Genomic DNA, 13,623 nt, shown 5'->3' with positions numbered 1-13,623 from the left:
TGTTGCATATATCAATTAAAATATTAGACCAATGTCAAAATAAACAAAGGGTACATAGATGATTTATTCATAGTATGGAAAGGAAAGAGTATACGCCATTTTCTTGAACAAAAGAATGGGAATAATTGGGGAATATCCTTTACCCCCACAATTCATATATCCATTTCAAATGAGGACACTTGTTTTATTACTAAAACATTATTCAAAGAGGTAGATGCAAACAGCTGCATTTACTATAACAGGTATTAGCAGAAATGGCTTGCTAATATAGCATTCAATCAATACCAACAGTAAAAGCAAAACTGCAGCTGTGATGAAGATTTTAGTTACAAGCGGGAATTCTTAGGGAGCATTTTAACAAACATAACTGCCCTAAGAGTTTATCATAAAACCAGACATCTTACACAAAATGAATGTATATCAACTGTAAGGAGGCTGTAGGACACCTAGTGGGTGAGAAATAAACCTGGAGAAGTGCTTTAGTACATATAGCACTAAAAGGGGTTAAACGCCCATAACACGTTGAATGCAAGCAGCTGAAAAGTTGGGAGAAACGGCTGCTCACTACAGTATATCTCCACCCCTTGGTATGTGTAACGATAGTGTAAAGTATTATGTATTTTCCCTATTTCCAGAATCTTCTAGTCACATACTGAGCTCTGCTATGCCAGTGGTGATGGTTTGACCCCCCTGTTCTTTTCCTTTTTGCCTGTCATGCCTGCGAATTTCTGCTCACTCACAGCCTGCACCCACGCTCAGCGTAACCTGAGACACCAGTGAGCGATTTCCCTCCTCACAGCAAGGAGCCTCTTTGTCTTTCCACCATGTGAGGACTTCCTATAGACAATAATGGGAATCTAATCATTTGGTCATAAAGCGATGTGAGGTTGTGATAGAAAAATAAAAACTACATATCTGGAACGTGCGTTGACTAAGCTTCATAGCCCATGTTTTTCCCGGTTCCAGCGCTAACAGAACTGGAGAAATGGATTTCTCCTGAACCGAGTGGAATAACTAGTCCGAGTTTGGAATCATTGGAAAGCTAATTTCAATATAAGATGAATGAGGCTGCTGCCGATATTCTGCTAGGTTCTCAAGCCCAGTTATGATCGTTATAAGTTTTCAGAACCAGATCTGTAAATCTGAGATAAGGGAGGACTGTTACAAGTCAGCCCTTTTAGTGATGTCACAAGCCCAGGGGTATAAGTCACTTTCACACAGGACAGCCCTCAATCTAGCCTGGGAAACTGCTGCATCCAGACCCCTGAATGCCTTGTGATGTTTGGCTCCTCCTACCAGCCTGGTTCTGCCTGAAATGATCTAAGTAACATGTGAGTACCTCTTCTGTTAATCCAACATTTTATTTGTATTCGCATTGTACATATTTTAATTGTCTCATTTTGTAAAATATTTTTATATCTCTGTAAACACTGCCTGTCTTTTGGTAGTAAAATATAAAACTACTAGTTTCGTATCTCCTTTCTTAATCACGAATTCACATGCCTATAAGCTAATTCCGCTACTAATTTGGGTTGGCTTTGTACCCCTTTATTAATTTTAAATATTGATAGAGAAAATCGGAAGCTGATGTCAGTGAAGTGTGTTTTGGCTAGGTGGGTAGTGCTGGCAGTGACAGAGCTGGTTTTAAAAGCTGATTGTGTGGCTGCAGCCAAAACATTTATAATTCCCTTGCTGCAGCATGCCTAATAGCCAGTGCACATCACGTGGCCCGTCCGGCGACTAATTATCCTAGGTGCAGTTCCCTGACTGACCTAAGGGTAAGGGATTGCCGGAGAACTGCGAGTTCCAAAGTGGAACTGAAAAGTGGATATACATAAATCCCTGCAGTTCGTGACATATAGCGGAGAGCAGTGGGATAACTCCAATAAGCCCCTGCGGTAAATTGTTAGGGCAAGACTAGCTTGCTATTTTTCATCACATTGTGACAGTGGTGGGATAACTAGGATAAGCCCCCCCTGCACATGTGATAGCCGTGTGTAGCCAAAGGTCAAACATACCCCTAACCCTGACAGTATGGTTCACTAAATGTAAAATGTGACCTGTTTGTCTCACACTGTCTCACACTGTCAGTGTGCCAATCTTCTGGATTGAGTGCCTTAGCTAAAGGACTGAGAAGCTGAAATCTAAGCCCAGTAGGCTAACCAGAGCTATTGTATGGACTTTTTACTTTATGTTTTACATTGTATCGGACAAAGGCTATGTTTAAGTTTTCTTGTGATGTGGTTTATGAGGACTGAAATAAACCAACTGAACTTTGAATAGAAACAGTTCCTGTGATAACTCAGAACGCTCCCAAGTGAGTAACATTATTAAACAATGAATACTGTCAAACCAAACAAGGATAAGAAATATAATAACAATTCTAGTACAACGTTGAACTCTGAGCACAATTTTATGCACAAAAGCATTGGCATTTATCACTGAATGATCCAATACTTGGCTTTGTCATTCCCACGTCTCCTGGGTTAACTTTTAGATGTGCACCCACCTTGAAAAACATCCTGGTTCCCAGCCATCTAAAAAAAATACCCCAGTGAACATATATAACATTTCAGTCTCAGTTTAGACCTTCTTCAAATATACAGACTGCCATACAAGAATAGGACTCAATGCTGAAACTATATACAGGATGCCATACCTTTAGTGGTATTCCCACTTTCTAGTCACACTGTATCCTGTATATAGTTTCAGCACCGAGTCCCCCAGTCATGAGGCAGCAGCAGTTGATATTTTCAGGTGTTCATAGAAGTTGTGCCTGCACACAATACCCTCATTAGAGCACCTTTCTTTTACTTTCCTGGCACCCAAAAGGGTCTCACCAGATGGTCTTGTGCACTTTTGTTCCTCTACAGTTTGCTTACTCTAGAATTACTTCATCCTTAAGTAATTGGGTAACCCTTAATTCGGTTGTCTCACAAGAAAATTTCTGCTGTAACATGTAGGCTGGTTGCCCATTTTCTCGACAGTAGAATCTGCAGGAAAGTTTAGCAATATGTTCGGTTATGCAAATGAATGTCCACATATCCACTATCTACACTTTTTGAGGCAGTGACCGGCGTCATATGTAAGGGTCACTGTGTGTTCCCCCCAGGATGCACACGGAGGCATTTTGAGGCCTTGGAAGTGCATTGCAGTCACAGGCATAGCTGTGATTGCAATGCAGAATAAAAGTGAGTATAGGTCTTGGACATGCTGGTTGTCCAAGGCAGATTTATGGAAAACCTGCTCTGGGCAGGGGTATACTTGCCGTTTGTCTATGTATGCCCAGCCAGTCTGTACCGCCACTTCGGGCACTGCCGGTGGTGAACCCCTGCTGTGCTGGGTACTCGTCAACAGGGTATGAAACGGACGCTCTCCTGGACTTGGGGAGCATAGTAACTTTGGTCCATGGGTCCCTTGTTGCCGGGCACAACCCCAAAGGATGGAAAGTAGAGGTGATAGGTATCCATGGGAAAATCAGGGAGTACCTGACCGTGGAGGTTAATTTTTCCACACCATGTGGGGACATTAAACAAGTGGTGGGAGTGGTGAAGACCTTTCCATGTGGGACTGTTTTGGAAAGACTCTTGCCCTGTTCTGGTACCTGTGGGAGACCAAGGTTAACCCTCCTAAGGTAAATGCTATTATGTTCGCAGAACCCAAAGATCCCAATTCAGGGATACCTGCCATAGGGTTGCCAACCTAGGGACAGAGTGTAACCTGATAGGCTTCCCCTAGAGGTATTGGCTCAAGGAGACCCCACTGAACCCCGGGCTGGAAAGTCCCCTGGTAAGTTCGGAACAGAAAGCCTGGAGGAACAGGGAGTGTGTGGTCGTGGAGGTGACTAGGGATGTATGCACGAGGAACCCTCTGGCACCGGCCAAGGATGTGGACGGGGTAAAATGGATAGAGCTCCCTGTTATGATTGGGTCACCGAGGAGGAGAGCAAGACCAAGCTAAGCCGCAGAAAACCAGAGAGGTTGGTATCTAAGCGGACTGCAGAGCCCTGATCCTATCCACACAACTAGCAGTAGCCGTGGAGCGTACCTACAATGATCCAAGACGCCTCGACACAGCCAGAGAGCTAAATAAACCTAAAGCAAGAAAGGGGAAATCTAAACTGCCCCAGAGCAGACCCCAAAGGAATAGATAGCCCCCAAACATATATTGTCGGTGAGACAAGATGAAAACACAAACGCAGGTAGGAAAATAGACTGAGCAAACGATGGGGCCCACACTAACTAGACAGGACAGGAAAGGAAAGACACTGTCTGCAATCACGCAAAAAACCTGCAAAAAATGTCCAACACGTCTGATAGAAAAATACTGAAGTCACACGACTTCGCCCACTACATCAGCAATCTGGTATATTCTGAAAGCAGAGCAAAAAGAGGCCAATCTAATAAGGGACAAAAACAAACTGGCACAAGCAGTAACATATGAACAATAGCAAAAGAACACTTAGCTGAGCATGCAGGGACTGAGCTGGAAACAAAGACCTCAGGAGGCAGGAAAAATCACCAGCAGGGATAGAGGGAGTCGGGAGTCGGCTGTCGGAAACTCCAGATCTCCAGACGTCCTCCTCATTATCAGGTGGCAAGCCTCTGTTAATCAGATCAGCTCCATTACCTCCAGTAACCACCAGAGGGTGCCCAGAAAAAGAACTTGCGACCCCTCTATCAATATAACCAACTCCACTACCTTTACTAGTAACCAGTGGTAGGCCAGAAAGCAAATTCACAACAGTACCCTCCCCTTGAGGAGGGGTCACCGAACCCTCACCCACGCCACCAGGCCGATCAGGATGGGCCTGGTGAAAAGCACGAACAAATCTATCGGCATGAATGTCAGAAGCAGAGACCCAAGAATTATCCTCCTGGCCATAACCCTTCCATTTGACCAAGTACTGGAGTCTCCGTCTAGCCAAACGAGAATCCAATATTTTCTCTACCTCATATTCCACATTGCCTTTAACCAATACAGGGTAAGGAGGCGCCGCCATAGGAACTACTGGCTCTACAAACCTCTTCAACAGAGATTTATGAAACACGTTATGGATCTTAAACGTAACTGGAAGAGCCAACCGAAAAGAAACAGGATTAAGAATCTCCAAAATCTTATAAGGTCCAATGAATCTTGGCTTGAACTTTGGAGACGCAACCTTCATAGGAAAATTTTTTGACAACCAAACCATATCACCCACTTTAAACCGGGGACCAATGGTCCTATGCCGGTTGGAAAACCGTTGGGCTTTTTCCTGAGAGAGGGACAACTTATCCACCACTTGGTCCCAAATCTGCTGCATTCTCTCTACCACAGTGTCCACACTTGGGCAGGTCAAAGATTCCACTTGCCCTAAAGAAAATCGAGGATGAAACCCAAAGTTACAGAAAAAGGGAGACATCAAAGTGGCAGAACTAGCTCTATTGTTTAGCGCGAATTCAGCCAAGGGCAAAAAAAGAGACCCAGTCATCCTGATCAGCAGATATAAAACATCTCAAATAGGACTCCAAAGTCTGGTTTGTTCTCTCAGTCTGCCCATTGGTCTGAGGATGAAATGCAGAGGAGAAAGATAACAGAATTCTCAGTTTGGAACAAAAAGCTCTCCAAAATCTGGAAACAAACTGGAATCCTCCGTCCGACACAATGTTCTCAGGAATCCCGTGCAACTGAACCACCTGTGTAAAAACAAGGGCACCAACTCTGAAGAAGATGGCAACTTTGGGAGTGGTACAAGATGGATCATCTTAGAAAATCTATCACAAATCACCCAGATAAGAGTCATTCTCTGAGAGACAGTAAGATCAGAAATAAAATCCATTGAGATATGGGTCCATGCCCTCTTGGGCACCGGCAGGGGCATCAACAACCCAATAGAATGAGAACAGGGTTTGGACCGAGAACAAGTCCCACAGGACTGCACAAAATTCCTGACATCACGAGATAAGGCAGGCCACCAAAAAGACTGACTCACCAAATCTCTGTTACCAAAAATACCTGGATGACAAGCCAACGCGGAGCAATGAATTTCAGACATTACTCTCTTACTCCACTGGTCAGGGACATACAATTTTCCCATAGGGCAACGTTCAGGTTTGTCCTTATGAAACTCCTCCAGGGCACGTCTCAAATCGGGTGAGATGGCGGAAAGAACTACCCCCTCATTTAGGATGGTAGTAGGCTTGGTCACAATAAGAGAATCCGCAAAGAAACTCCTAGAAAAGGTGTCCGCCTTAACATTCTTAGGGCCCGGAAGAAAAGAGACCACAAAATTAAAACGTGTGAAAAACAAGGCCCACCAAGCCTGTCTAGGATTCAAGCATTTGGCTGATTCAAGATAAATCAAATTTTTGTGGTCGGTGAGGACCACAACTTGATGTCTAGCTCCCTCCAACCAATGTCTCCACTCTTCAAATGCCCATTTCATGGCCAACAATTCCCGATTCCCCACGTCATAGTTACGTTCAGATGGGGAGAATTTTCGAGAAAAGAAGGCACAGGGATTCATTTTAGAAGTCACCGGATCTTTTTGGGACAAAACGGCTCCTGCACCAATCTCAGAAGCATCTACCTCCACCTGAAATAGGAATGAGACATCAGGTTGCCATAGAACCGGAGCAGAAGTGAATCTCCGCTTAAGCTCCTGAAATGCCAAGACTGTCTCTGAAGACTAATTCACCACATCAGCACCCTTTTTGGTCAGATCAGTCAGTGATTTGACCATACTAGAAAAATTACTTATAAATTTACGGTAGAAATTAGCAAAACCCAAAAACTTCTGGAGGGCCTTCAAAGAAGTGGGCTGAACCCAATCAAAATGGCCTGTACCTTGGCCGGGTCCATTTCAATAGCCGACGGGGACAAAATGAATCCCAAAAATGAAATCCTCTGTACACCAAAGAGGCACTTCAATCCCTTAACATACAGGGAATTTTCCCTCGAAATCCGGAACACAGTCCGGACATGTTCCACATGAGAATCCCAATCACTGGAAAAGATCAAAATATCATCCAGATAAATGTTCAAAAACTTATCCACAAAGTCCCAGAAAAATATCATTCATAAAAGATTGGAAGACAGAAGGGGCATTAGTGAGCCCAAAAGGCATCACCAGGTACTCAAAATGTCCCTCCGGAGTATTAAACGCCATCTACCACTCATCCCAGTGCTTGATGCGAATAAGATTATACGCCCCCCTGAGGTCAAGCTTGGTAAACCAGCAGGCACTTTTAACTCTGGAAAATAAATCAGAAATCAGGGGTAACGGATACTGATATTTAACAGTGATTTTGTTAAGGGAACGATAGTCAATACAAGGTCTTAATGAACCATCTTTCTTGGCCACAAAAAACCCCCCAGCACCTAAAGGTGAAGAGGATGGTCTAATATGATCCTTCGCCAACGACTCTTTGATATAAGATCGCATAGCATCATGTTCGGGTACCGATAGGTTGAAAAGCCGACCCTTGGGAAGTTTACACCCGGGCATTAACTCAATTGCACAGTCATAACTCCTATGAGGAGGCAAAGATGCAGACTTACTCTCACTAAATACATCAGAAAAATCAGCCAAATAATCAGGAATATCATGAGACTGGGGAGAGGTGGAGAAAACAGGAGTGTCACTAAGAACACACTGACAACCCCAACTCACCACAGACACAGATTTCCAATCCAAAACAGGATTATGAGTTTGCAACCAGGGAAAACCCAGAACAATAGTATCATGCAAATTGTGCAACACCAAAAATTTACAATTTTCTTGGTGGTCCGGGGCGACCCGCATTATCACCTGGGTCCAAAACTGGGGTTTATTCTCCGCCAAAGGAGTAGCATCAATACCCCTCAAAGGGATAGGAGTCTGCAGGGGTATCATGGGAAAACCACAACGTTTAGCAAAGTCTAAATCCATCAGATTCAATGCTGCTCTTGAATCTACAAAAGCCTTAGCGGAAAATGTAGACAAGGAGCAGATCAGGGTAATTGCCAAAAGGAACTTAGGCTGTACACTGCCCACGGCAAATGTGTGAGCAAAACGTTTCTCTCGTTTTGGGCAGGCAGAAATAGTATGAGAGACGTCACCACAGAAAAAACACAGCTTATTACGCCTTCTAAACTCCTGACGTTGTGCCCTAGACAAAACCCTTTCACATTGCATGGGTTCAGACGTTCGTTCAAAAGGCGGCAACGCCTCTCGTGTAGTTTTTCGTTCACGTAAACGCCGATCAACTTGAATGGCTAATGACATAGAATCGTCAAGACCAGAGGGAACAGGAAATCCCAACATAACATCTTTTACGGTTTCTGCCAAACCCTTCCGAAAGAGAGCTGCTAGGGCATCATCATTCCATTTAGTAAGGACCGCCCACTTTCGGAATTTTTGACAGTATAACTCTGCAGAATCCTGACCCTGGTTCAATGCCAATAAGGTTTTCTCAGCTTAATCAATAGCATTAGGTTCATCATACAACAACCCCAAGGCTTGAAAAAATGCATCCACATTCGTCAGAATAGGATATCCAGGTGTCAGAGAAAAAGCCCAATCCTGGGGATCGCCGCGCAGCAAGGAGATGACAATTTTAACCTGCTGCACAGAGCTCCCCGATGAGTTAGGCTTCAAGGCAAGAAATAGTTTACAATTATTCTTAAAATTCAAAAATTTAGACCGATCCCCAAAAAACACATCAGGACTAGGGATTTTTGGTTCAACAGCAGATGATTAAGCGAGATAGGAGGAAATTCCCTGCATTTCAGCAGGGAGCTGCTCAACAAGATCAGACAATTGCTTAATCTCCATTAAAGAAAAAAAAATCCTCCTACGGCCCCAGAGAAAAAGAGGAAAAAATATATAAAAAAAAATTCTGACACTTTTTTTCTTTTTTTTTTACAATTCTTTCCTGTTTTGAGTACCCTAGAATCTGTGGTTTAGGCTGGTGATTCTGTTATGATTGGGTCACCAAGGAGGAGAGCAAGACCAAGCTAAGCCGCAGAAAACCAGAGAGGTTGGTAACTAAGCGGACTGCAGACCCCTGATTCTATCCACACAACTAGCAGTAGCCGTGGGGCATACCTACGATGATCCTAGACGCCTTGACACAGCCGGAGAGCTAAATAAGCCTAAAGCAAGAAAGGGGAAATCTAAACTGCCCCAGAGCAGACCCCAAAGGAATAGATAGCCCCCAAACATATATTGTCGGTGAGACAAAATGAAAACACAAACGCAGGTAGGAAAATAGACTGAGCAAACGATGGGGCCCACACTAACTAGACAGGACAGGAAAGGAAAGACACTGTCTGCAATCACGCAAAAAAACCTGCAAAAAATGTCCAACACGTCTGATAGAAAAATACTGAAGTTGGATGACTTCGTCCACTACATCAGCACTCTGGTATATTCTGAAAGCAGAGCAAAAAGAGGCCAATCTAATAAGGGACAAAAACAAACTGGCACAAGCAGTAACATATGGATGGAAATTCAGCATAGCCCCAGCCGGAGCTGACTGACCACAAAAAACTGAAATAGACAAAACCTGATCAAATGTGAACAATAGCAAAAGAACACTTAGCTGAGCATGCAGGGACTGAGCTGGAAACTAAGACCTCAGGAGCCAGGGATAGAGGGAGTCGGCTGTCTTAAATCCAGTCAGAAACTCCAGATCTCCAATCGTCCTCCTCATTATCAGGTGGCAAGCCTCTGTTATTCAGATCAGCTCCATTACCTCCAGTAACCACCAGAGGGAGCCCAGAAAGAGAACTCGCGACCCCTCCGTCAATATAACCAGCTCCAATACCTTCACTAGTAACCAGAGGTAGGCCAGAAAGCGAATTCACAACAGCTCTCGCTAGACAGCAGCATCAGAAGGCTCGAGTTCAGGTGCAATGTGGTACGGATGTATGCCCGGAATTGCCAGGGTGGACCTCTGTGTTTTGGTGGGTCGTAGTCACCAAGGCACAGGTAAGGGTACAGAGGAAACGGTACCAAGGGCCCAAAGGCAGATACTTAGGTTACGGGATGAGCTACAGGGTAAGTGAACCCCAAATAAACAGGGTTGAGGCCACCCAAAACTGGCCCAAGTCTACTGTCAGTCAGGAAAGGGGGCGTGTCATCTGCAATGGAGAACAGGGAAGTGGTTGGTCACGTAACAAAGTATGTAGGAGAAACGCAAAGGGGAGGGATGCTTCCATCAACCAATGGCTCCGGTCCCTACTTTCGTTTCTCAGTACATTGTGGGGCGGGGGTGTCACAGGGTCATGTGGATGCCCTGTCACGTGCCCATGTGGTGTGACAAGTGTTCAACCCCACCGGGTTGAACAGGGGGGTATGTGAGGCAGTGATGGGTGTCACATGTAGGGGCGCTGTTTGTTAAAGGGGTGTATTGGGGCCATGGGAGTGCAATGCAGTCACAGTCGTAGCTGTGATTGCAATGCAGAATAAAAGTGAATATTGGTCTTGGACATGCTGGTTGTCCAAGGCAGATTTAGGGAAAGCCTGCTCAGAGCTTTTGTGTTTTGAAACGGACTACAGGATGTTAGTGGTGCAGTCCGTTTCATTTCCGGCCCGGGTTTTCCATGTGGCTCATGGCCACAGGTTCCAGTTAAAAGCCCTGCAGTAAAGGGTTTGGGTGTGTCAGGGTCAGTGTCAGTATGATTTTACAAACCTGCAGAGCAAAAGGCTCTGCAGAGCTCCACCTGTGTGAAGCAACACAGGCAAGCGGAGCCAAACAGCCAAGGGAGCTGAAAGGCCTGGTACCCACAGCATACTTGGCGGTGAAGTCACCCATGGCAACAGGTCTCGGAGGTAGACTGTCCTTTGCCCGGCCAGGATGCGGAGGTGGACTGTCTTGTGCCTGGCTGTAAACCAGAAGAGGACTGGTGTATTTATTGGCTGCAATCTGGAGGATATATTTCCCGGCTGTGAACTGGAGGATATCGTGTGCTGTGTTTTGATATGAGTTGAGCTTTAAAGCAACTTTTGTTGTAGAACTTTCCTGGGTCACTGCCTCATCACTGCTCAGTGGTGAAACCACTGCACTACAACTTGTATAGAAGTGCCCAATCCACCAGAGTGGGAGGTGCCTTACAGAGAGACGCTCCATTATTTCATATAAAATAATTATCAGGGGACAGGCCCCCTTTATGGTGTTTAAAATCCTTGAAATTCTATGACTATACCTATGTCTTTATGAGACAACCCCACTTAAAAGGGAATCTGTCACCCCTTTTTTCGACTATGCGCTGCCGGCACCGACATCAGGGGCTTATCTACAGCATTCTGTAATGCTGTAGATAACCCCCGATGTAACCTGAAAGAGAAGAAAAAGGGAGTTATATTATACTCACCAGGGGGCAGTCCGGTCTTGGTCCGATGGGTGTTGAGGTGCAGCGCCTACCATCTTCTAACGGTGACATCCTCTTCTTTGCTGCCTGGAGTGGCTCCGGCGCAGGCGCACTGTTCTGCCCTGTTGAGGGCAGAGCAGAATACTGCAGTGCGCAGGCGCCGGACCTCTCCTGGCACCTGCGCTCTGCAGGACTCTTCTGTGCCCTCAATAGGGCAGAGCAGTGCGCCTGCGCCGGAACCACAACAGGCAGCAAAGAAGAGGACATCACCATTAGAAGATGGGAGGCGCCGGACCGCAACACCCATCGGACCAAGACCGGACCACCCCCCGGTGAGCATAATATAACTCCTTTTTCTTCTCTTTCAGGTTACATCGGGGGCTTATCTAAAGCAATACAGAATGCTGTAGATAAGCCCCTGATGTCGGTGCCGGCAGCTAATAGTCGAAAAAAGGGGTGACAGATTCCCTTTAAGTCGATGTTTTAAATCCAACTCTAAAGGTCCAATATTTTTTCTGCCAGTGACTATCTCTATGGATTAAAGTATTAAATTATAACGGATTTAGACATATTGTGCCAGGATGCCATAAAATCACAATCTTTTATAGGAAACACTGTAGAAACTAGACTCGACAGAAATAATCTCAATGCCAGTGTGTATTTGTACTGCTTAACTATAAAAAATTATTTGTATATAATATCGTCTCCATGAACACTCGTGTTATGTAGTGAAGAAGGATTACAGATAACACATTGACCGTTTTAAAAGCAAATAACATTTCCATTAAGTGCCGACTTGATGAAGGTCATCAGAGTATAAAAGGTTTTAAGCCTTGCTTTACAAGCACAATGCTCCCCTCATTTACCACAAGTAAACAATGTAAGCGGTAATGTGCTCTCATGGTCACACGCCAACCTCAGAACCTCTGCAATGAAATCTCTTATAACAGATGTATCTCATCTAATGGACTACAGTGGTCACTTAGGTTAAAACTGCCATAAATTATAATGTTTAATATTATATCAATATAAAATGTAGGTGATATCTTACGTATTCATGTAATACAAATCACTATTATCTGACATTACTTGTCGAGCTCCGAGTATATACGAAAGGTGGCAAGGAGGCATCTTGGTACATACACCCATACAAGCAGAAAAGTCCCACCTCGACACCTCCTAGACCTGTATCTATCTTGAAAACAGTGCCTCATTAGGAGCTCTTTGTGGATTGAGAAGTGGTACCACATGCGCAAAGTTTTGGATCTCCCATAGAAATTATTTGAGAGTGCTGCTCATACGTTGCCACCCTTTACATTTACATGTCACATGCCAGTGTGAGTGGAATGGTGGCTGTGTATGAGTGTCTCTCTCAATTCATTTGTATGGGAGTTCCAAAACGTTGTACATGTGGGGCTTTGTCTACATTCATAAAGATCTCCTAATGAAGCACTATTTTCAAGATAGATGCAGGGCTCAGATTTGCATTTATAATAAATATAGGCCATATCGTGAGGAGTGCCAGTGAACTGGATTAAATTATACTACCCTTTTAAAGGCATTGCCCACTTTATATATATTTTTATTACTTTAATCTTCTACTTGACCAGTCTTCTCCAACTGAAAAACATTTTACATACAGAAGCTTTTTTTTATTGAAGGAGGCTGAGGACCAGTCTGGACACATGCTCCACCATTAACTGCTATTTTGTGGGCAGGAGCTCTGTGTAGAATGGAAGGAAGTAACTAGATCCCATAAGGCATGTGAAGACGCTTAAAGGGATTGTCCAGGCTTAAACTACAAGTCTGCCGTCACTCTATGTGACTGTAGAGTTGTGAATCCTCACAGTGTGCAGATTCTCCGGTGCTGGAGCCTAGCTGCAGTCATATGACCAAAAGTATACAATATTCATACTCCTGGCCACGTTCCAACTAGATGGATGTGGCCTTGCTCAATGCAAGTGTATTGATCTAGGCCAAAACAGTCTAGTCGGAATGTGGCAGGGAGTATTTATATTGCATACTGGCAGCCACATAACCCCTGTTCTCAGTGCCTGCACCAGTGAATCTACACAGCGGGCAGTGCACACGATGTGAGGATTCACAAGTCTGCAGTCACATAGAGTGACTGCAGACTTGTGGTTTAAAACTTGTCAACCCCGTTAATTAGGATTTATTCAGAATATCTCATATACATAGATTTTACCACCATCAGTATAAAAAAAACATAATGTTTCAAGTAAATACCATTCATCATATGTGTTTGTTGCCGTAAATGCTCTCAAA

The 13,623-nt window shown here is 44.4% G+C and overlaps 1 protein-coding gene across 1 annotated transcript in view; it reads right to left on the bottom strand.

The window, feature by feature from the left end:
* The window catches only part of SCGN (secretagogin, EF-hand calcium binding protein), a 99,412-nt gene that overhangs the window by 17,037 nt on the left and 68,752 nt on the right, over positions 1 to 13,623 (bottom strand). The window lies entirely within an intron of this gene.

Source organism: Dendrobates tinctorius, unplaced genomic scaffold (assembly GCF_039654945.1).
Source record: "Dendrobates tinctorius isolate UK_male_01 unplaced genomic scaffold, ASM3965494v1 ptg000004l, whole genome shotgun sequence".
Lineage (NCBI taxonomy): Eukaryota > Metazoa > Chordata > Amphibia > Anura > Dendrobatidae > Dendrobates > Dendrobates tinctorius.
Note: the sequence above shows the minus strand (reverse complement) of the source record. Positions and strands in the feature narration are given on the sequence as shown.